We start from the raw sequence: 22,943 nt of genomic DNA on the forward strand, positions 1-22,943 counted from the left end.
TTTTAATATAGTTAGATATTAAGTAGAAAAAATTTCTCTGCATTCAATCAATAATTTGTTAAAATACAAATATTTTGCAAGAGTGGAGTGAAAAAAAATACTATTTTTGATCATTTGACCTAGAATAAAAATATTCGCGCTTGAATAATTTCGGAAGTAATTAATTTAAGTAAAACGTGACCAAATGCACGTATGGCATGATACTTATTTGTTATAAAAATACACCTCCAAGTGAACAAAAATTCATTTATTACAACCATTACTTGACGTAAATATATTGCATATTTATACAGGCACGCGATAATAAAAGATTAACGCATGAGGTATCAAGTCTTTAAGTATGCAACAGAAATTGTATATTATTTTCTCTTTTTTAAATCTACATATTTAGATACTTTTTTAAAAAAACATGCTTGTAAAATATTTATGTTATTACTAAACATGCTTAAGGAAACACATCGGAATTTATTAATTGTAATTCATTTCTTAAATAAATATGAATAAACCTATTTTAATGTATTCACAAATGCTACAAAGATATTTTCTTACAAATTTATGAAGTGTGACTTGACTAAAATATTAATTCTCTCTAAGGGGCACTAAAAATATGGGTATACTTTCAATTTGAAAAGGAAAGTTCATTGTAAAAGTAACCTTGTTAGGGTGGCACAGTATCCTAATATTTACATATATTTCTCTTATGGAGCATCATAAACTCAGGTATTTCCAAATGGATGAGAATTTATTTAGAATAATTTTTTTTTATAGAAATTATCACTTATTTACTAAGTCATTATTTTGATTGATTTTTGCTTCTTTCAAAATTGGCTACAGAAATCTTAAACATGAACGGTGCTATTGTACCTCCTACTGTCATACCAATTATTGATGACGGAGCCTGCTTTTTTTGAGCAATAGCACATACATGTATATTATATAATACTTAAGTTATGGCTCGAGAGGAGCGTAAGGAAGTAGTAAAGCACATAATGAGGAATTGGGATGAGTTTTGTAATTTATCTAATGGCAAAAATGTAAATAAATTTAATATTTCTATGGCCTAGTGTGCTGAATTGCCCGGAACTTCGGTGCTTTGCGTGATTTAATGGCTGTCAGACAGATTTTAAATTACTGCAACAGCTAGGTGGTTAAAAAATTTGGTTAATATATTGTTTAAAACTAATTAAGATCTTAGGATTGGGGGTTTAAGAATTGAAATATTTAGATGCAGTTGTGATGTGCAACAGCTTGGATACTATTAAAGTTCATGTGCTGTTCATAATAATTTTGAAAGGTGACCAAGTTGGTGTGGATAGTAGCATCATCTTAAATAAAAATTATTCATAGCCAGAAATATACTGGACACACAGTGAACACTATCCAGTTCAATCCTACACTTTTTCTTCTATTCATACCATCCACTGTTCTAAAATTGTCATCCAATTTTAAAGGTTATTAACTTTGTTTCTTTAACTCAGTGGTTGCGTTACTCGTGAAGCTTCTGAGCTATCTTTCCGTTTTTAAATCCAACAATGAGCTACGAACCAAAAGAACTACCAGATTATTTTTATCAAAGAAATTTTTACATTTAATATAAATTGCTTATAAAATTAAACTTCTAATAAATATGAAATCAATTTAGCGCTATTTTCTGAAAATGACCCCGCAAGCTACTGGAAGCTAGTGATCACAAATTTGATGATCAATGAACGCTATTCTTTCGTTTTTCTTTCATTTATTTGAAACTCGCATAATCAAATCCTTTCCCTTATTTAATATGTTTTGGCCAATCAAACCCCACATTTCGTGGTTTTCTTAGCTATCTAACACAAACATAGTCTATTTATGGGGTTTTCTTTCTGACGGTGCGTTTATCCCAATGCTTGATACACGAGTTATTCTCTCTTCTGGATTGAATTCAAGGTTACAAGGATGTGGAGTTGAAAATTAAGGAGGCAGATCCATTAGTAACAAAATAAAATGTTCCTTCGACAATTAGATATTTGCATGTAAAGCTAGTACTAATGAAGTTTTCGTTATTTTTTAATTGGAACAGTTAAAAAAATTTTTTCACCCCTTAAAACATTTTTTATTATTTCGTTATTATAATAGCAATACAATACTTCAAAAATATTCCAAGTTAAGCTAAATTAATAAATTCTTTTAAATATTTAAGCACACCTTATGAAATACTAATATATTTTTTTAAGTTATGTCTCTATGGAATATATCATAAGCAATCTCTCCATCCTTTATAACAAATTTCTTTCAAAAGCATTTTTAAATTAGGTTTCAAAATGCAGAAACAATGTAAAATGTAGTGTACTTTTAGTTATAAATGCGCATATTAAATTTACTTAAGACTATATTTTGTAAAATATTTGTTCGCTGGAAAGTTATATGATTTTTATATTATTTTACATGAATTCTATAATTCCCATCTGAATACCTAGAATCAGCCGAGGATAAGAGAGTCAGTTTTCGCAGGTTGCCCGATTCCTGTAAAATTTTTAAGATCTGGTAAAGTTCTCAAAAAAAAAAAAAGATTATCATGAATAACTTTTGTTTTAATGATCAAGTTTTCTTGAACTAAAAGCCAATCATAGTGGTTCTAAAAGGCGACCTTAGATATGCTAATAATTTAATTCTAACTATTAATTTAAATACTAAATCAGATATAAGAATGTACTTTCTTTGAAATAACAGGCTTTTTTTCAGACTCTGGATTTATGTATATCAACATTTGTGAGCAAATCTGGAAACTGTGGTTCCGATTGTTCAGTCCAATAGTTTAGATAGTTAGAGCAGTCAAAGATTATTATTAATGTTAATTTTGCATTTTGCATATTCCATATTTAACCATATATACGTAATGTCTTACACAAATCGAACGTCTCGCATATCTTAAATGAAACGAAAGGTGTTTGTGCACAATCATATAGTAAAATAACTCAAAAATTATTTTATGGCAAAATAAATTGGCAATAGCTTCTAATTCTTTTTATTATTTTATTTTAAGGAATAAAAATAGATAAAAGGTATTCAAATTTTCTTACCATAAAAAAGTATTTTTAAAAAACGCAATCTTAAAATATTTAATTTTAAATGACTAGGTAATTAAAATATGACTTTTTTTTGATCTTATGATAATCAGCCGATTTCACAGCAGTTTTATTTTCCATAATTTAAAGTTATATTACTAAGAATGGTGAAAAAAATTTGTATACCTTATTCAATATTTTTTATCCTTTATTTAAAAATTATTAAAAAGTATTTTACATGAAATTAAAATGTCATTAAATGCCAATAAAATTTCTACACAAATAACGAAACGGTATTTATTGGGCGCATACATTATAGGAAAAAGAACAAGTGATTAAATGTATAAGAAATTAGGACACATGGATTTTAAGAAATCAGTACCAAAATTTTCCATCTCTGACAGAAATATTTGTATTTATTCATCTGGATAAGGAGTTAAGCAGAGATTGCATGGTCCTATTGAGACAGTTCTAAGACTGGGACACAGTTCATTGACAGTAGAGTATTTATTGAGGGGGGGGGGAAGTCAGTTTCTCGGCAGCCAATAACTACATGTTTTAAATTGTTTAAAGTCAAGCAGAATGTGCTAGAAATGGAGGTGTCTTGAACTAAGAAAGGTCAAAACAGTACACGCAGTTCTGCATGATTTTGTTAAAGGCCTCGGTCTCAACACTTGCAGAGCCATGGGCTTTAATACGTCTGAAATGTTGAATCTGAAATTGGTTGGCTATCAAATTTTTTCTGTTCAACTTAAAAACATATGAAAGGGAAAATAGTTTCTTGTTATACAAATAATAATAACAGATTAGGGCAAAGAGATCGAAACTGGGATCCTGGGCTAAAACTGAAAAGGTCCGTTTCCTTAAGCCATTACAATTTACTTAATTACAGGATAATCTGTCCCGCAGTGGACTAATCGTAAAGATCCCAGTAGAACACTAAAGTCAAGCATCACTGGCGTAAGTAGGTGGGTGATCACTTTGATCAGCCTGCGTAAGGATCAAGGGAGCGCGGTATCGGTCCCGTTAAACTATTCTACCTTAAAAAGCGCATGGGTCGTCGGGCTACAAAAGACATCTCCTCTTCAGGGGATAAAAATTGTGACGTCTTGTCTTTGAATCATCCTCAGGGATGTTTTCCAGACCGTCGCCAATAGCCCATTGTGCAGCTCTAGTGTGACGTAAATAAAGTACCTACCTACTTAAAGGACAATATTTGTAATATATATCATGGAGACACAATTATAAAATGCATAGGTATGTTTTTCAAGCTCTCGAGGAAACTTCAGACATGATTGAATTTAATTCGCTAAAATGAGCTATATTGTGCCAAGCTTAAAAGACAATGAATAATCAAAGTAAGAAAATCAAAGTATGTTATGAATTTAGGCCTGTAAAAGAGGTGGAAAGATTATTAAAACAACACAAAATAATGCAACAAGTTGTTATCTGAAGAAAGCAAATCCCTTCATGTATTGAGCTTCAGATAAAAATTTTAAAAATGGAATAGTTGCAAAAAAATGGCCGTGTCTGACCGTTGTGTAAAATGACCGTTAGACCGTTATATTAAGACTGGCGTGGAAAAGAAATTGTGGTAGAAAAGGTCACATGTTCGTGTCTGGAAGTCAATGAAGACCCTTACATGTTATTTTCATACAAGTGCTTAAGTGAAGTAAGAGTAACAGTCACACACGAAAATAAGATTTTTGGATACTTGAGATGAGCATTTGGGCAAAAAATTGAAAACTTACAATACCCTACAATCAGTGACACTTACAGTTTTTTATATTTATTTTTAATTTTCATGAAAAAAAGTACTTAAAAGGCTATTTTGTAGCTTTAGAAGTGACTATTTCATGCGATTTTTCCTACTTTGTAATAAAATTTAAAGTTTTCAAGGGTTTGGGAGAGCGACAATAAACAAGTATTTTTGAAAGAAAACAAGTATTTTTCACACCCTATGACAAAAAATCAGGTATAAAGCTTGTAACTTGTATGAATTACTTAGGCTGTTATTTACAATAACTGCATAAAATTTAGTAAATGTAAATTTAATTTTAATGAAGGCGTGAATATTTTCTTTTAAAAAAATTAGGCTAATGTTTTTTTGCTATAAATTTAAAAGTATTCAGTAAAATTAAATAAAATTTTTGGAGCAATCTAAAATTAATTACAAAGTTATTGTTTTAAAATTTGCAAAGCATACACCTCCAAATGAGGTGAACTAGGTTCTAATCCTAGCGATAGCTGGACGATACGAATTCCGCACCTGGTTCGTACAGACCACAGTGCTAACATGAGCTATCATCAGTGGTAGACTGATCTTGTATAAGAGTCCCCTAACCGTCAGTCTAACCGTGGAAGGTTTTCGTGGTTTTTCTCTCCATGTAAAGCAGTTTCATCAAGAAGTCCTCCAAAAAGGCAAATTTCTCTTAATATTTCCTCCAAGAGATTCCTTGTCTTCTGAATTGGATTCAAAAATACAAAGTTACTGAGATGAACATTATTAGTCGTAAACCCAAAATTGAGTCTGCTGTTCAAAGATGGTTATAAAATAAATAAGAAACATCATCAAAAGACATTCTGCATTTTAAAACAGGATTGTAAACCTATATAACTTGAAGAATAAATAGATCAGAAACATAAATTTATTATTTATGTTTCTGATCTATTTATTCTTCAAGTTATATGGGTTTTCAATCTTGTGGGATTGAGGCCCTAATAACGTGGGACTAGCCCCGCAAATATCATTTTATAAACGCCATTGAACACTCGATGCAATTTCGGGTTTACGGCTACTAATGTTCAGCTCCGTAGCCTTGTAATTTTCAACCCAATCCAGATGACAAAAACTCCTGGATCAGGTGCTGGAAGAAATATTGCCTTCCTAGAAGACTTTTTTGATTGAATGAACCCGCATTTGCGTTACATGGAGAGGAAAACCCCCAAAACCTCTCATGGTTAGCCCGACGTCAAGGTACTCTGACCCTTAATCCGTCTTCCACTGAGGATATTTACGTCAACACTGTGGTCGGTGCGAGCCGAGTGCGGAATTCGTATCGATCTACATTGCTGGGATTCAAACCCAGTTCATCTCATTGGAAGGCGAGTGCTCTCTCACCTGAGCCACCACTGCACTGCTTCCTGCAAGCATCATTACGGGATTCCGCTTGATTCCCATCCTGTGATATCTGGTTTACATTTCCTAAATTTAGCGTTGAGTAGCTTTATTTACCAGAATTCGCCAACTACCATAGATTGGACTCACTGTCAACTTAATGTGTAGAATAAAATGGACATGGAACGGTAGTATCTGAACTCAATTCTGACACGTTACAAAATCATTGGAGAATTTCAAAATTATATTAGTTCTTCAAAATAAAGCTGACTGTTTTTCTATTTTAAAATATGAAGTGATGGGAATCTGCTACTTTACTATTATTTGCTTATATTTAATAGCTTCTTTATAATTTTAAGAATACTGAGAGGGTGGAAAAGGGGTTTAATTTTCTTTCTTTGTAATTAGCATGCAAGCCCATATAATGGCTAAAGTAAATAAATAAAATAAATGAAAAATTTATAAAAAGGCTGGTGTTTTAAGATGTTTGTTTGATGTTTATTTATGTCACATTAGACCTGTAGAATGGGCGACTGTCTGCGAAAAATCCCTGAGGATAATCCGAAGACATGCCGTCACAATTTATATGCTCTGCGGAGCGGATGATTCCCCTGCTTTGGTAGTCTGACGATCTGTGCGCGAAGTTGAGCTCTTAATGGTAGAAAAGTTTAGCGAGGACCAATACCGCACACCCCCGGTTCCTTCGTAGCCTGATCAAAGTGGTCATCCACCCGCACACTGACCGTAGTCAATGATGCCTGCCTTTGGTGTTCTATTAGGAACAGTGTCTTACGATCAGTCCACTAAGTCCCTTAGTGGACTGATCCTAAAGATGCTAAGATGTAAGGGTGCTAAGATGTAGCCTTAGGGAGATAAGGAGCTAAGATGTAGCCTTAATGCATTGGAGTTTGGATTTATGAAATATCAGTAACCTAAATTTTAGTCAGAACTATTTTCTAATTCTACTGAACATATTTTGCATAAACGTCAGAGAATAATAGGGAATGTTTACCCGGTTTTATTCAAATATTACAAAATTTATTTGATATCAATTAAAAAAATTGTATGTTGCATGTCAGTCTGCATTAAGAGTTCGTATAGACAAAACCAGCATGCTCGGATTTACATGACAGGGGAATATTTTCCCTTTGCTAATGATCTAGAGTCATCGGCCCAAAAGCAGTGGGCACAATTTCAGAATCTCTCCAATACAGTGAATGTCTTATAAAATCAAATCACAAATTATAGAAAGTCTGCACAAAGGTACATCCTACGAAGGTAGCCGCTATGGCTCAGGGGATAGAGCGTTCGCCTTCCAATGAGGAGAACCGGGTTTGAATCCCAGTCGATACGAATTTCGCATCCGGCTTGCACCCACAAGAGCGCTGACGTGAAATATCCTCAGTTGTAGACTGATCATGGGTTAGAGATCCCTTGCCGCCAGGCTAACCGTGGGAGGTTCTTGTGTGTGGTCTTCCTCTCCATGTAAGGCAAAAGCGGGTTAGCTCCATCAAAAAGTCCTCCACGAAGGCATATTTCTCACAATACTCGATTCTGGCGTTCCCTTGCCTTCTAGATTGGGTTCAAAATTACAAGGCTATGGAGTTGAACATTAGTAGTCGTAAGCTCATAAAATTGGGTCGGCTGTACAACGACGTTATAAAAAAAGGGTACATCCTGGATGTAATTCTGAGATTTGAACCTTGTGCCTCCTGGCCTCTGAGTGTTTGGTAGATGGATGACTCTTCAGCCACAATAGCATCCTTCAATTAAATGAACGCTTGCTAGTAGATTTTGATTCCAGCTGAGAAACATTAAGATTACTTTCTCCCCATATTACTTTTACTGATAAATTTTTCATATTATTTGTTTTGAATAATGTAATATATTTTGGTGTCTCTATCGCTGATGGTCTCGTCGTTCTGGCGAACGTTCGGTAATATGGAGGTAGTGGGCTGAAGTTCTACCTTTTTGATTTCCTTCTCTACCTTGTGCTGCCCGTTCTTCAACTTCGCAAGATCTTATTAGTCATGCTTTATAATGAACATACAAGCTCACAAGTATATGTAACAATAAAAACAAAATAAATAATAATTTTTAAAACAAAATCAATAAAAATAATTTTACCAGAAATTCGCAATGCCAGTCAACAGTTTAGTTTCATCTGCAGTTCTTAAAAATACCTATTTCATTTGAATTTTCACCGAATAATAAAACCTAAATTCAATCATATTTTTCTCTCCTCTTGAAACATATTTTTGCATTCGTATCATTTTATCGCCTTTTAGCACACGTGGAAGTTAATTGAAAGTTAAACTGTTCTTTGAAAAAGTTATTGAGAATTACATTGCGTAAAATAAAAAAATGTCTAAGTAACCAAGTACAAAAAAAAAGAAAAAAAAGGCAAGCAGAATCAGAAAAATGCTAGATCCTGAAAACATCATCTTTTTTTTATTTACCCCCGTTAAACAAACTTTTGTTATCCTAGATAAAGAAACTTCAAAGATTTTTCTTTCCTTCACCGTCGAACTTTCTTCACACCTAGATCTTTTCTCTTTGGCGATCCAGATCCGGCAACCCTTTTGTGCTCTTCTCCTTCCGGACCTATCTGGCCCAAATAGCAGACAGCGCTCCGCGGCCGATGCTACCGGATAATTTTTCTCCCTACTTGTTGAACATCAGGAGTACTCAACAGCATGTGACGATTTATAGTATACGTTCCCGCGGGCCCTGTAGTTTTAGTAGTGGAGGACTACTTTTTAGTAAAGCCTCTTAGCTGAATCAGGGCTGTACTACCGTAGTTTTGACAGCTGTAGTTGTTATTTTTAATGCTATCGACCAATGTTTATTTTTTGATGCACTTTTTGCTGCACATCTTGTAATTGATCGCTTCTTCTGTGTGTAACCTCAGCACGAGCTTCCATATGTGTTTTCGTAATAATGTGTTTACTTGCAGTGTGATATATAAATGTATAGAAACTTATCAAAACTCGCATTTCTAAGCGATTTTTAAAGCACTTTCTAACTTTTGTGAGGAATATTTATTGTCTTCTAACGAAGTCCGTACCATAAATTAGGTAAGTGAATTTCATTTCTCTTGTTAAGAAATTTTTTTAAACCGTATAATTAAATTGTTCATAGATAATTAACAAACTTTCATATCGGTTTTCTCAATAATGTGTTTAATTTCAGTGTGTTACTTTTATGTATACAAACCAAACTCATCTAAACTCACATTTCTAATCGATTTTTAAAGTATTCTCTAATTTTATAGAGGAATATTTTTATTTTTTGAAGATGAAATACTTGCCATAAATTGGGTAACATAGTTAAAGTTTTTGTTTTGTATTGTTATATATTATAAAAATTATTTAAAAAATTTGTATGATTAATTTTGAAACGGAAACTATTAACTGACTTATAAAAAATGAAGAATTAAATTAATAAATGCATTTCAAGAAAAATCATAATTAAAACATTCGGTGCTATATTTGATCCTAATGATTAAACCTTTTATTTAAAGTTGTTTAAATTATTTTTAAAGAAAAAGAGCTACATTTAAAATATATTATATACTTTTTTACCTCTAAACAAATGATTATATGGCCTAACATGATCCAAAAAGATGATATTTAAACATTTGGCACTTTATTTTATTTCTATGACTAAAACAAAGTTTTTAAAGTGATTTAAAATATAATTTTTAAAAATAGCTCCTTTAAAAATAATAAGTAAAATGCATTTCTTATGTCTGATTCAATTTTTCTTTTAGAAAGTACTGAGCATTTCCAATTTATCTTTTTACAAATTATATTGAATTCAATGATTTTAGCTATGGTTTTTAGCTTTTATGGTATTTAGTTGCTGTTCTAATTCTCTATTACAAATGCTTATAATTTTATTGACTTTCATTTATTTATTTATTTACTGTAAGCTTAAAATAAACTATTTATATAATTCTTTGCTAAGGTATGAAATATGTATTTTAAGGTCTAAAAAGAATTCATTGTTGTTTGGATTAAAAACAAATTAAAGTTCTTTCCGTTAAATGATATTTAAGTATTATGCTTAGTTTTGTAAAGTTTGTATTTATGATTTTAAATTAAGTGTTTCCAACGGAATTAGAGTTATAATTTAAATTATTGAAATGAAAATTGATTATATTTGAAGAGCTTGGAGTATAGCGATACTTAAAATCTTACAATAAACTGTTTCTTAGTATGGTTTCAAGATGGGTGCTTTTGAAGTTCCTGGAATTGCCTTGTTAGATAGAAGACACAGAAAGAAAATATTTCATAGATAAAATAAAAATCATTGCAGATTTGTACAAAAAACGGTCTTGAAAACTACTCCTTGAGCAATTCAAAATCGTATATTATCATACTATAAAGCCGTAAATCTATCAATTTTACAGAATGACGCATCTGAGCATCTTTTCTTTCGCAGCAGCAAATTTATCGAAATTTTGGGGTCTAAAAAATTAAAATTGAAATAAATTACATAATTTATTTAATTTTTATAGAGAGTGTGATGTCAAGAGATAAATTCTTTAGATATAAATCTTTTTCTTTGTTTAAAGTCTGCATATATTTATCACCATGTTAATATTTCTGTTTATTTCGTTTACCAAAATTCAATTTAATTAGTTTCAACTCATGATAGGTATAATTTTAGTTTGTAATATTAATGTAAAACAAATATGATATTCAAAGATTCTCTACTATTCAACAAGTGGTGACCGCTAAGCGCCCTTTTTTCGTGCATTTTACTCAACGTTTACTGGTACAATTTATCTAACATTTTGGTGACTCGCTGATTTTCACACATCAAATTGTTCCTATGCTTTGAAAATCAGTGTTATTGTTTCGATGCCACAAGTAGCTAGCGTGTATTTAAACACTGCTTTTTAATCAATTGCGTTTCGTTTTTCTATAACCTGTTGCCGAAACTTTGAAGTTTTGGAGCACAACATGATATTTTTAAGCGTTTTTTTTAATAATTTTAAAATAAGTAAATGTTTTCTAAGGAGAATTATGGGAATTCCTGATGATGTAACAAGTGGAGAGCATATTCTAATAAAAAATTTTAAGAATAATATTTCTTTATAAATTGTTTTTAATAACTTATACGAATAAAACGACTGAAACATGACTTTAAATAAATATCAAATGTTTCAAATTTAATGCCAAAATGAGTGAAATATTTCTAAAATGCTCCAAATCGAAATCTTCAATGACTTTAAATTACTTTTTTATGGTGTTTTGGCAAAACAAAACTTCATTATTTTCTTTTGCAGAAATCTTATAAAATATGGAGTAAAAAATACAAGCGTATTTCGAAGAAGAAAATACAAATGAATAGTAAAATTGGGTTTTTGAACATTAAAATCAGTTAACTTTCTGAGAAAACGTCCATGAATTTTTTTCAGACAAACTAATTTTGAAGTTTCTAATTTCTTCTTTTTGCTGATCATCTCGATAATGATTCGTTATATTTTGATACAACTTTTTTTCTCTATCTCTTACAATCTTTATCTATGCATTTATTTACTAGATTTATAACAAAATATCCAAAAATAAGCGTGGTTCTTACTGAAAAATTTTATATACCCCAATTTAATTTCTTTATACATCATCTGGGTCGATTTAAATTTGTTATTTTTGATTAAGTATTCAAGTAATGGTACTTAAAACACTAAAGTCCCATGTCTCATAACATAATTAATAAAATATATAATTGAATATTTAATGAGGAAAAAAGATATCAAGCGTTATGAAGAGTTACAATTTTTTTCTTAAACTAATAAACTAATGAACTCTTTAAAAAGTCTTAGTTTAAAAAAAAAACACTTAATAAAGCTGGCGTTGAATTGCTTCTCCTATTTCTGACTAAATCTACTTTTTATTCTTTTAATTAATCACTTCTTTTAATAAATAATAAATAAGTATGCCATTGAAAATATTTCAGAAGAATATTTCGTTGTAAGGAAATTTATATTCCTAACTTAAACTACATTAAATTCCTTGTCGTTTTTATTTTCTATCTATGAACATTCAATTTATTTTTTCCGTGATTGAGATATATTTTTCAGAGATTTTGTATGCTTTAATTACTATCAAGAAGTAAATGTTTAACAATCAATTAAAATTAAACAATGCTAAAAGGAAAAATAAATACGACAGTGAAAAATAATTGGAATAATTATATACAAAAAACGCTTTAAACAAAATTTTAAAACTCGTCAAATTTTTATTTTGTTTTGAAAGACTAAAAATTAGCTGTTGTTGTTTTTATCATTATCATAATAGATATTCTTGTCACAAGAACTTTACTATTTTAGCCAAACAATGTTAATTGGATTATATTTTATTATGGAACTTAAACTTAAATATTTTCTTATAAACTCTATTCTCTGAAGCTTTTTTTATGATCAGAATGATAATTAATTTTATAAGACATTACTTTCATTGTTATAGAATATAAATGCGTGTTTAATTTCCATGCAAGTAACATACATATATTGTGAAAGAGCTATCTTTTTATAATTATATAAATCCTAACTTTGAATCCCACTTCTCTACAAAATTGCATTTATCAAAGTGTTACAAAAATATTTTGTTTATGAGACGTGCTAGCTTAAACAATTTGTGAGATAACTGTTATTTATTTAAATCTTAAAATAATGATTTTATTTTGTATTATTTTAATCATTTTATCCTCTCGGTATAGTCTCAGAATTTTGAAAGGGATAAATATGCGAAATTAGTTAGCGTCTTATAACATTAAAATTGTTTGAATATTCCATCCTTTTGCTTCGTTATGCATGCATTTGAAGGTGCTTTATACGAACATCCCCTCAGAATCTTTATTTTCTTTTAATAAATGTGTAATTCAAAATTTTTTTTCTCGTTCTTCTTTAGTTTATTATTTGAGTACACATAGTTCTTAATACAACGTTGTTTTATTCCCATGGGATTAGTATTTTTAAAATTGTATAGATTTTTAACTCATTTTATGTTTAGAGAATATGGTCATAATAATCATGATTATTTGATTCTTCAAATGCTCAAAATGAAAGTAGCAATTTGTAAAATAAAGAAATTTGTCATTCTTTTTTAAGAAATTGAACCCGATTGCGAGCCCTATTATATTAAACTTGTGGACCCTGCAAACTTAGTACTGTGCGGTTCTTGAAATGAATAAATAAAAAAGCTAAATTTTAATGTTGGTGCATGTGTACGTTTCCCGTTCAACCGTATAGAAGTCAAGTTCTACCAACTCCGCCCGGAATAAAAAAGGGTTACCATAAACGAGAAATCCGATCTTTTAGTAGTCCGAACTCAGTGACATCTTTTGTTGTATTTTTCCTCGCTGTGCAGTTTTGTAGCAAGTACGTGGTAACATATTTCGTATTTAATCCCCACTGCGCAGTTTATGTTCTTTACGTCGGACTACTGAATTGGTCCGTTCAGAGGCCTTCCTTCGTTTAGAAGGTGTTAGTTCAACTCATAGAGAAGCTAGAGAGAAAAATAAAAAAAAACTTTATCAAAATCTGATAAATCATTATTGAGCAAGATAAAAATTAGAAGTTTAAATGTATTTCCGCTGCCTAAGTACATCGAGAGGCAGTGAAAGGCGATTTTTAAAAGTACTATTTAGTTTTTTCCTGGTATAAAATCAGTTTTGCAATTCTTAATATCCACCTAAATGATACGAGTGTTTTCAAAGTAGGACAAATCACTAACTTTAAATGTAAATTTCTTTTGTGGAAATAAAAAAAATTAAAAAATATATATTAAGGTTGGGAATTCTGAAATACCCCACGAGTAAATAAAATTTAACAAAAGCTTGTATGCTCTCATGCCTTATATTCTCATACCGTGAGTATTTGACTGAAATAAAAATTTCTAAACGTATTTTTAATATTTTAAAATTAGCTATCATTATAGAGAAGTGTCCAAAAAGAATTTCAATTAATACAATGGATCAATTTCTTTCATTGAAGGCATTTACATTAGAGAGACAGTGGCGACGTCAGTAATATTGAATCCAGCCTATATTTATAACTTCTTTAAATAAAAACACACTGCATAATTTATAAGGTACTGCGACAATTGGCAGTTCTTGCGTTATGACAGAAAATCTATAGGAACTAGTTATTTTGATGGTTTATTCGATTGTTATACAGAATAACGGAATCGTTTTATTTTATCTGTATGACCTTAAACACTTCATATAATTGCTAGATATATATATATATATATACAAACTCTCTTATGAATATAATTTATAAAGGGCAATATTAAAGTTAGAAATATTTTCTTTCCCATCAATTAGATATTTGAAAATGAAAATAAAAGGAAAACAAATGCAAAATGCAAGCACAGTATATGTCAAAAAATTTAATAAAAGGAATTTATATGGAATAAAAGTTACATAAATGATTTTTTAAATTGTTTTACTATGTGTCTCTACTGTGGCGGGTTGATAATTCATAATACAGTGGCGTTTGACGACTAGCTCTCTGTTTTGGAGAGTTTATTCTTGGCTGTAGCTGGTAGCAAACTTTTATTTCTTTTGAGATTTGCTACCTGAACTAAATAAAAGTCAAGAATCAAATTTTTTATGCGAAAGAAATGCCCATCATGAGAGGTGGGTGTTAAAGACGGGTGGATTGGAAAATTGCTGCCAAGTTAGCTCAGAGATGTGAACTATGGACTTCCATGAATAAACCTAGGTTCAATTCCTTACGGATGCTGAAGATTATAGAGGAAGAAGAATACAGGCAACTCTGTGGAAGTCCTCGACAAATGCAAGTTTGCTATGATTCTTGACCTAGGGGTACCCTTGTCTTCTGAGATGGGGTCAAACTTTAATATAAATCTAGCCACAAATCTGATAAGGATCATCTGTTCCACATTCGGGATAAAATAATATTCTAGACTGTAACGCGAAGTTTAAAGAAAATCGGCTGATTTCATTTTGAATTTATGTATCTCAGAATCTGTAATATCGATAAATTTCAAAAGGTGGGTTTTAGAGTAAAAAATTAAGAGACTAAATACTTTATATTTACTAACTTTTGTGCCCTTTTTTTATCGATTGAATCTAATATTAACCATAACAATATAATATATTAATAATATAACAATAATACTTTCCTACTTATTTTTATTTCTTTATTTCTATTTTTTTCCATATTTTCTATTTTTTTCTATTGTTGATTTTTTTAAAGACAGAGTTTCTTGTAATGAAAGTGTTCTGCCTTCTCAACCTCAGTTCATGCGAGGAAAGTGCTTGTAATTTCAGTTCGGTAACTAATTAAAGAATTTTTGCTTTTATCTAGATTGTCTTTCAAAAAGAAAACCATACTTGTAACAAATTCATATTCTTTTACAAATTTTATTTTTTCTTAAATTTTTCTTACTATTTATAATTTTTTAAAAATGAAGCACAACGTACAGTATAACGTTTGGTTTTTCCGATGATGCTGATCTGGTAATGAAAGGCTAGTAAAAATCTGATAAATAGAAAAATTATGCAAAATGGTGATTACAAAATCTTTTGAAACAAATCTTGCATAGCAATCTACTTTGCAAATTTTTCATAGCAATCTATGTGAAATCCTTTTATTTATAGATTGGAATTGATAATGCTAGGATAGTTTTTGGTATTTTATCGATTCAGTTGACATTTCGTAATGTCCCTTTAAGTCATTTTAGCAACATTCATTAAATTTTATATTATTATCGTTTGGTAATATATTTGAAACGAAACTAAAACCTCCCTCTTAGAACTCACAATTTATTATTTGATAAAAAAGGAAATTAAACCACAACACGGTTTAACACGAGTCTTAAAATATCTGAACACCTAATTTTCTTTTTGAATATTTTATCATACGACAATATAATTTGTCAATAGAAATAAAGTTCTGAAAGTCGTGAGATTCTAGAAACTCTCCATTAGGCACGACCGCCGAGAGCGAAAATAGAGAAATGGAGTTCTCTTCAAAACTCTTTTCTCAAATATTTTTTTTCTTTGGTGGCAACTTATTTTGCAAAGCAATATATGGTCTAAATTTTACCGGAAAACTTATTTTTCGTTCGCAACTTTTAAAAAAGTCAATTTCTTTTATTTTTTTTAAATCTTTCGTTCAATATCTTGTCAATTCTATCTAGCTGCAGAATGAAAAATTTTAGTGAATGAGTTGCATTAGCTTCGAAAAAATGTGTCCAACATGAAGTTACGGTTGATAGGTATTTTCGAAAATCCGGTCACAAAAGATTAAGTTTTGAAACATTTTAAATGAATATTTTACACATTTCATGGTTTTTTAAATTTTTGACACGTTTAAGGTTTGAGTAAAACAAATATTTTTTTTCTTGAGAAATAAAGGAAAAAGTGTCCTCTCCCTTCAGAAATCCTCGTACCCCCTAAGAACACTCTAGATAGCAGTACATCTGACTTCAGAGGTAAAAATTAAGCATTTTTGTATATGAATTTACAAAAGAAGCATCGCTGATTTAAGGGCATGAAACCATGGTAAATTACTTTTGTGGCTTTCACTGGAAAAAAAGTTTTTGTACCTTTGATTTCCGTCAGACTTTCTATATTTATGAGATACATAAGCTATGTATATCTTATACGAAGAAAATAAATTTTGCAATTTGTTTGCTCTTATAAATTAAATTATACCATTTTTAAAGTGAGGGTGTGCGATTCTCTAAAAGCTAGACATTTTTAATTCAAAAATTCTAAGAAGCTTTTTTTTAATTTCCAATGCCTACCTGTGTTAACATTTCGTCTATTCAGGAATTTACAGGACAGATTTGTTGGTCACTCTTTCTGGGGCACCATATTAAGGGGACCAACGTTGCTCCTTCAGTAAGGACAGATAGTACAGAAGCTGAAGGAACATCCATCCCTTGCCCGGGATTCGAAACCAGAACCTTTCTGATGCAAGGTCAGTTTCCTGTTCCCTGCACAGTCCTGTCGGCCATTCTAAAAAGCTAAAAGTGTTTTAAAAAATCTGAAAAAAAATCATACTTATACTTTATAAGGCACTTAAAGTAAACATAGGGTAGATAAGGAACAAAATTTTAGCAAACTGTTACTTCCCTCAGCTTTGAGCTTCAAATCTACGGACGAGAACAACAAGTGAATCTGAGTTTTAGAACAGTTTATCAATCGAGCAGAAAGTCTGAAATGAGCAGGGTAGCCAAGCGCGAAACCAAGCGAGAAACTCTTTTTTCCTAAAATTATAGAAGCATTTCTTACACCAGGAGAGTGATAGGAAGACTTATGGACGAACTTTTAAATGATACAATTTGGAGAATTAAATGATGAAAGAATTTCACTAAAATATTTAATCTTTAAGCATATATAGTTTATTGAGATACTTTTTAAATATTGAATGTTGGGATACAAATTTCAAAGAAATTAACTAAGTTTAATGAAAAGTTTTGGATTGGTCAGGAGATGAACATTTAGGTAATTTAAAAAAAAATTAGGAAATTGCTTTAGAAATTTTTTTAAAATGCATGAAACCCATAGTGTAACTGCTCGTGCTGTGGAAATTAAGATTACGTTTGTCTCTTATTGAGTTTATTAAAACATATAAAATAGAGCTCAAAACAGTCGCATAGAGATACACTTATACGAATAATAATTATTAAAATGAAATGAAACATTTGCTGGTATCACGGACATGGACACAACCTAGCATTTCATCGACTAGAGGTAGACTGAAAATATTGTGATGGCGTTTAGGAGGTTGGTGAATTTGGAAGGGAAGCAGCAATCTGAACTGCTGTTAAATCTGTTACAATGGGAAATTTATGACTTAAAAGTAAATAAAACAAGTAGCATAAAAAAGTAAATAAAGTCAATTCCAACTTAGATCAACAAAGAAAATCCTGATTTCAGTTACTTTTTCTTAAATAATTAAAAACAAATTCTCTCATATAAAACTTAAATTAATTAAGTAAGTTTAATTAATGCATTAATATTTGAAAAAAATTTATTAACATAAAGTGACATCCACTACAAGTTTAAAAAAATGTATTTGAACTTGAGTGACTGAATAAAAAGTTTTCCATTAAAGATTGAAAAAATATCTACATCTTGTTGTTTATTTTTCTTTATTTATAATTAAAGTATTTTCAATTTTTTTTAAATCGGATATTGGAGATTTATATTTTTTTAAATTTAAAATATGAACTCATACTAAATTTCTTACTACATTCATTTTGCTTAAATTTCAAATAAATCACTATGATAAACCCAAGAAAACTGTATTAAAAAACATGGGCTAAAAAAAAGTAAAGAAATAGCCTCAAATGTCAACAGAAATATCTACAGAAAAAATGAAATATCTATAATGTAAATCAACACAGGGATTAGTGTTTATTTATTCTCAGCAATATTTGTAAGAAAAAGAGAAAATGCTCATGATGCATTTTTTTCACAAAATTATGTTTTTCAATGCATTAAAAGAAAAACAAATGTTTTGTCATTTTTATTTTAATCAAACAACCCTTAGTAATCTTTCAAATCCTTATGTAAAGCTTACATCAAAGTTTCGAAACAATTAATAAGCTGAAATGCAAGTCACGAAATAAACAAAAATTGGAGAAAGAAAGTATAACTATAAAATTCTGTCACGAAATGTTTAAATTTTCATTCTAAAGTTATGGTAAAATAACCAGCAGCATTCTGTTCATCCAATTAATCGTTAAATTTACGGTAAAAAACATTTTTTTTTACATTTACGGTTTTGAAACCATTAACAATTCCTATTGTTAAAAAATCATGAAAAAAAACTGTGCGTTTTATTTTCCACTTACAACTATCATGGTTTCAAAACCATAAAAAAGAAGTTTAACAGGACAGTGCATATAGTTTAGTAGCTATATGGTCGATTAGTAGTTACTCTTAAAGAAGCCTTTCTCTGGACTATATTTATTAAGTCACGATTTTTTAATAATAAAAAAAGCGTATTATTATTAAATCTTTAAGAAACAGCTAAAAACATACTAAAAATTTCTTCTTAAGGCTGGTCATTCCATAAAAAGTTAAAGAAAAAGCCCTGTATAAAACTTTGGCTTGATTAGGGTATAGCACTTAGTGCATTCCTTTTAAGAAAAACTTGTTTCACGAACTACTGTAAGAATACAAAGCATATAGCAGTAGTATGAAAATAAAGCATAATTTTTTTTAAAAAAAGAAATGCTTTTGAATATGCTAAATATACAGTAATAATTGTAATGATGTTTACTTTTGTTAATAATGCAGTAGGGTGAACAGTACACGCATCGTATTATTTGTACAAGTTGACCCATTATGCCAGTTGACCCCAACTGTTTTAAACTTTTTAAATAGTAGATGTTTTTGCACATTTGGTCTGTAATTTGATCCTTTATTCTTTTTACTTTTAAAATGGTAGACTTTTAGTGCATTCAGTGTATAAGCTGAACGAAAATTCCAATTTAAAAAAAAATAGCAACTTAACAACTAAATAAAATTCTTTTATTTAAAGATATGCAAAATATAATATTTAATAATTTCAAGAAAGAATAATATTTATTTTTTACTCTTTTAATATAGAAGTTTTTTTTTAATTAAATAAATTAAACTCTTCAAAATGTTTCCTAAATCCCAAGCATTTAACTCGTTTTTTAAGAGATTGACTTTAAATGCCAGATCATTCAGGGTCGATAAAAAATTTCGATGTATTGTTAATAAGCAAATATTATTTTAAAAATGTAGTATTTGCAATTCAATGGGCATCAACAAAAATAATACTTCGTGGTACTCGAAAGAAGCATGAAGTCAAATACCCAGTAAAGTACTATGACAATGACAAGGAAAAATCATGATCTAAAAAAACTTTTTTTTTTATATAAAAGTTCTGATTGTGTTATAATAGCGTTACTTTATTATGCTTGTATTTGGTTATGTGAAAAATTATGCTAATGTGAATAATTGGACCGTCCAACTTTCATTGCAATTTTAGGGTTCATAAAGTCATCTTATACACCGAACAATACGTAATTTAAATTAACACTGGAGAGCAATTTTCTGGGACACTGGAGAGTTTTCAACAGATCGTAGATACTTTTGCACAGCTGATTTCAAATCTGCAACAGGTTTCTTCTTCCAAGCTCGATTTCTTTTTAAAAGGACAAATTTAGTCTAATTTTATAAGAAATATTACAATTTAAAATCGTTAGATATAACAGGGGGTCGTGTAAATGTTGTGACAAACTTCTAGGGGAGTTAAGGCACATCATCAATTAAAAATCGTACTCAGAAATGTCGTCATACGTTACTAGGGCTTTTACCTATTATAAACTGTTTCTTCGCGTGCTTCTGAACAGGTTATAATAGGTAAGAGTCCCTAGCTGAATACGATGACATTTTCGGACATAGGTTCCTATACAATTTTTAGCCTGATTATATGTTCTATCTCCCGTAGAAGTTTGTCACTGCTTTAACGAAGACCCTTTTTTATATATAACGTTTTATCATGGTACATTTAAACAAAAAGTGCTATTTGAAAAAAATTGTAGTGGTAGGTGCGAAACTAATTTCAGATTTGAAATCCCCACACTCAAATTGAGCAAGACTAAGTATATTTAGAAATGCAACGAAATATTTGTTATCCTGTGTAACTCAAAGAGAACCTGTGTTAATAAATAGGTTTTTTTCAATAAATGAGTAAACGTTATTGAATCAATGCGTCAGCGATTAGCACCCACTTTTGAATGGCAGTTTAAAGAAAATGATTCGCTACATTTTCATTTGTAGGTTTGAAGCAGCAATTTAAAAATTATGAATTCAATAAATTTCGAAAAAAAAATGAGTAACAGTTTTGTTTACTTTCAATTAGTTTTAACATGGCAGTAATTCTGCCCGATTTGTTCATATTATCTGTTTAAATTTTAAATAATTGTTAATTTGAAATAAAGTTTCAAATTAACAATTATTTAAAATTGCATTTGCAAAAAAATTTAAGTTTTTGTCGGTGAAGTTATAGAATATTATAGCATGAGAAACGTATACATTATTGCTGAAATTAAAAAATTCTATCTCATAAATATTAAGCATTGCAAAATTATAATTGCATTTCAGTATTTCCAGTTGAAACTCATTTTAAAAAGACTCAATGAATAAATTTTAAAGGAGCTATTAAATGGTATAAATTATCCCAATTCTCAACTTTTCCGTTTCCTCCAATTCAACAAAAGCTCATTAATATTTTTCTCAAAAAGTACTTTAGAAACAACCATCTTTCAAAGAACTCGTTATTTCACAGGAAATTTCGCCATGCTCTGCACAATTAGATTTTTTGAGAACTACGCAATAGAAACTACGTTTAAACTGATAAATGGTTTGCTGAAAATAAAGCTGCACTTATAATTTTAAGTTTTAAAATAAAATAGAAATTGATTTTTGCATTGATATTTTCATTTAAATTGCGCTCATTTCATTAATCATTTAAAATAAATGTTTTTAAATGTATATGCATTGTTTATGTCAATAAAAATATTAAAGATAATTATTTTTAACAAATGTACATACGCTGTTTAATTAATACGCTCACTTTTGAAATCTTCAATATAAAAATTTTCCACTTCTAATATTTTCAAGCACCAAATCAAAATAATGTAAAAGTTTCCATTACACCATAAACATTTTTTCAGAAGGATGTAAAGTTTTGTAAGAATTTATGTTTCGTAAACAAACATTTACGAGCACTAAATTGAACATATCATAATAATTATATTATAATTAGTATAATATAATTATATTATAATTAGTATAATATAATTATATTGTAATAATTATATTATAATTAAATTATAATAATTATATTATAATTAGTATAATATAATTATATTATAATTATTGTATATTAATCATAAATATTATTTAAACTGATTATAGCATACGTCAACAACATTTAAACTGATTAATAATTACATTATAGCACACGTTCTTATTAAATGTATTGAAAAATGTAAAATCGAAATAATTTGATAAAGAAGAAAGTGTTCCATGGGTTTTCTAGTATAACACTCAAATGCGGATTATTTTTATTGAAATCCTTTTGCATAAATTCATGATTGTTCTTTTTGTATTCTAAGAGAGAATTTATTGCAAAGAGAAAGTTTTACAATAGGGAGAGCGAAAAACGACAAATAAAAAATGAAGGTCAGTTTCCGTGACGCAGTGAAGACTGTTCTAGAAACATTACATATAGTATTAATAAGTTGCACAACCTATTTAGTTACAAAACAAGATCTTGTTTTTTATGAATAAACATAGAAACATATCTTTTTATAACAACAGGATAGCCCAGAATCTGAAAAAAATAGTCGGAATAGTTAATAGCCTGATGAGTCCCTCAATGATAGTTTTTATTTTGGTGTGAGTTTTTAAATTTTAAACTAATAAATGAAATTTAGAAAGAAGTTCGCACATTTGTAAAACTTGTTTGTTTGAAAACCTATTCAGAATAGAAATGATTTATTAAAACTATTTTTTTTTTAAATTTTAAATGAAAGGTCATGGAAAACAGTTTTAAACTGTAGAATTTTGAGCGATAACATTAAAATTCTAAACGAACAATTACATAGTTTGGAAGGGGAAAATGTAAAAATACGCGTAACTTTAAAACTAGTTTCCCAATTTAGTTTATCTTTCAATTTTAACTAAATTGCAGGAAAATTTAGTTTAAATTCAATTACACTTTTTTTATTTACTATTTAGTTTAAGAA

General features: G+C 29.5%; 1 protein-coding gene across 1 annotated transcript in view; it reads left to right on the top strand.

Annotated features, from left to right (window-relative positions):
• Positions 1-8,778: 8,778 nt before the first annotated feature.
• Positions 8,779-22,943, top strand: part of LOC107449199 (voltage-dependent calcium channel type A subunit alpha-1) — a 349,547-nt gene continuing 335,382 nt past the window's right edge. The window contains exon 1 of the mRNA XM_043053258.2: positions 8,779-9,236. The gene's annotated coding sequence lies outside the window, so the exon portion shown is untranslated. The remainder of the gene's footprint in view (positions 9,237-22,943) is intronic.

Source organism: Parasteatoda tepidariorum, chromosome 1 (assembly GCF_043381705.1).
Source record: "Parasteatoda tepidariorum isolate YZ-2023 chromosome 1, CAS_Ptep_4.0, whole genome shotgun sequence".
Classification (NCBI taxonomy): Eukaryota; Metazoa; Arthropoda; class Arachnida; order Araneae; family Theridiidae; genus Parasteatoda; species Parasteatoda tepidariorum.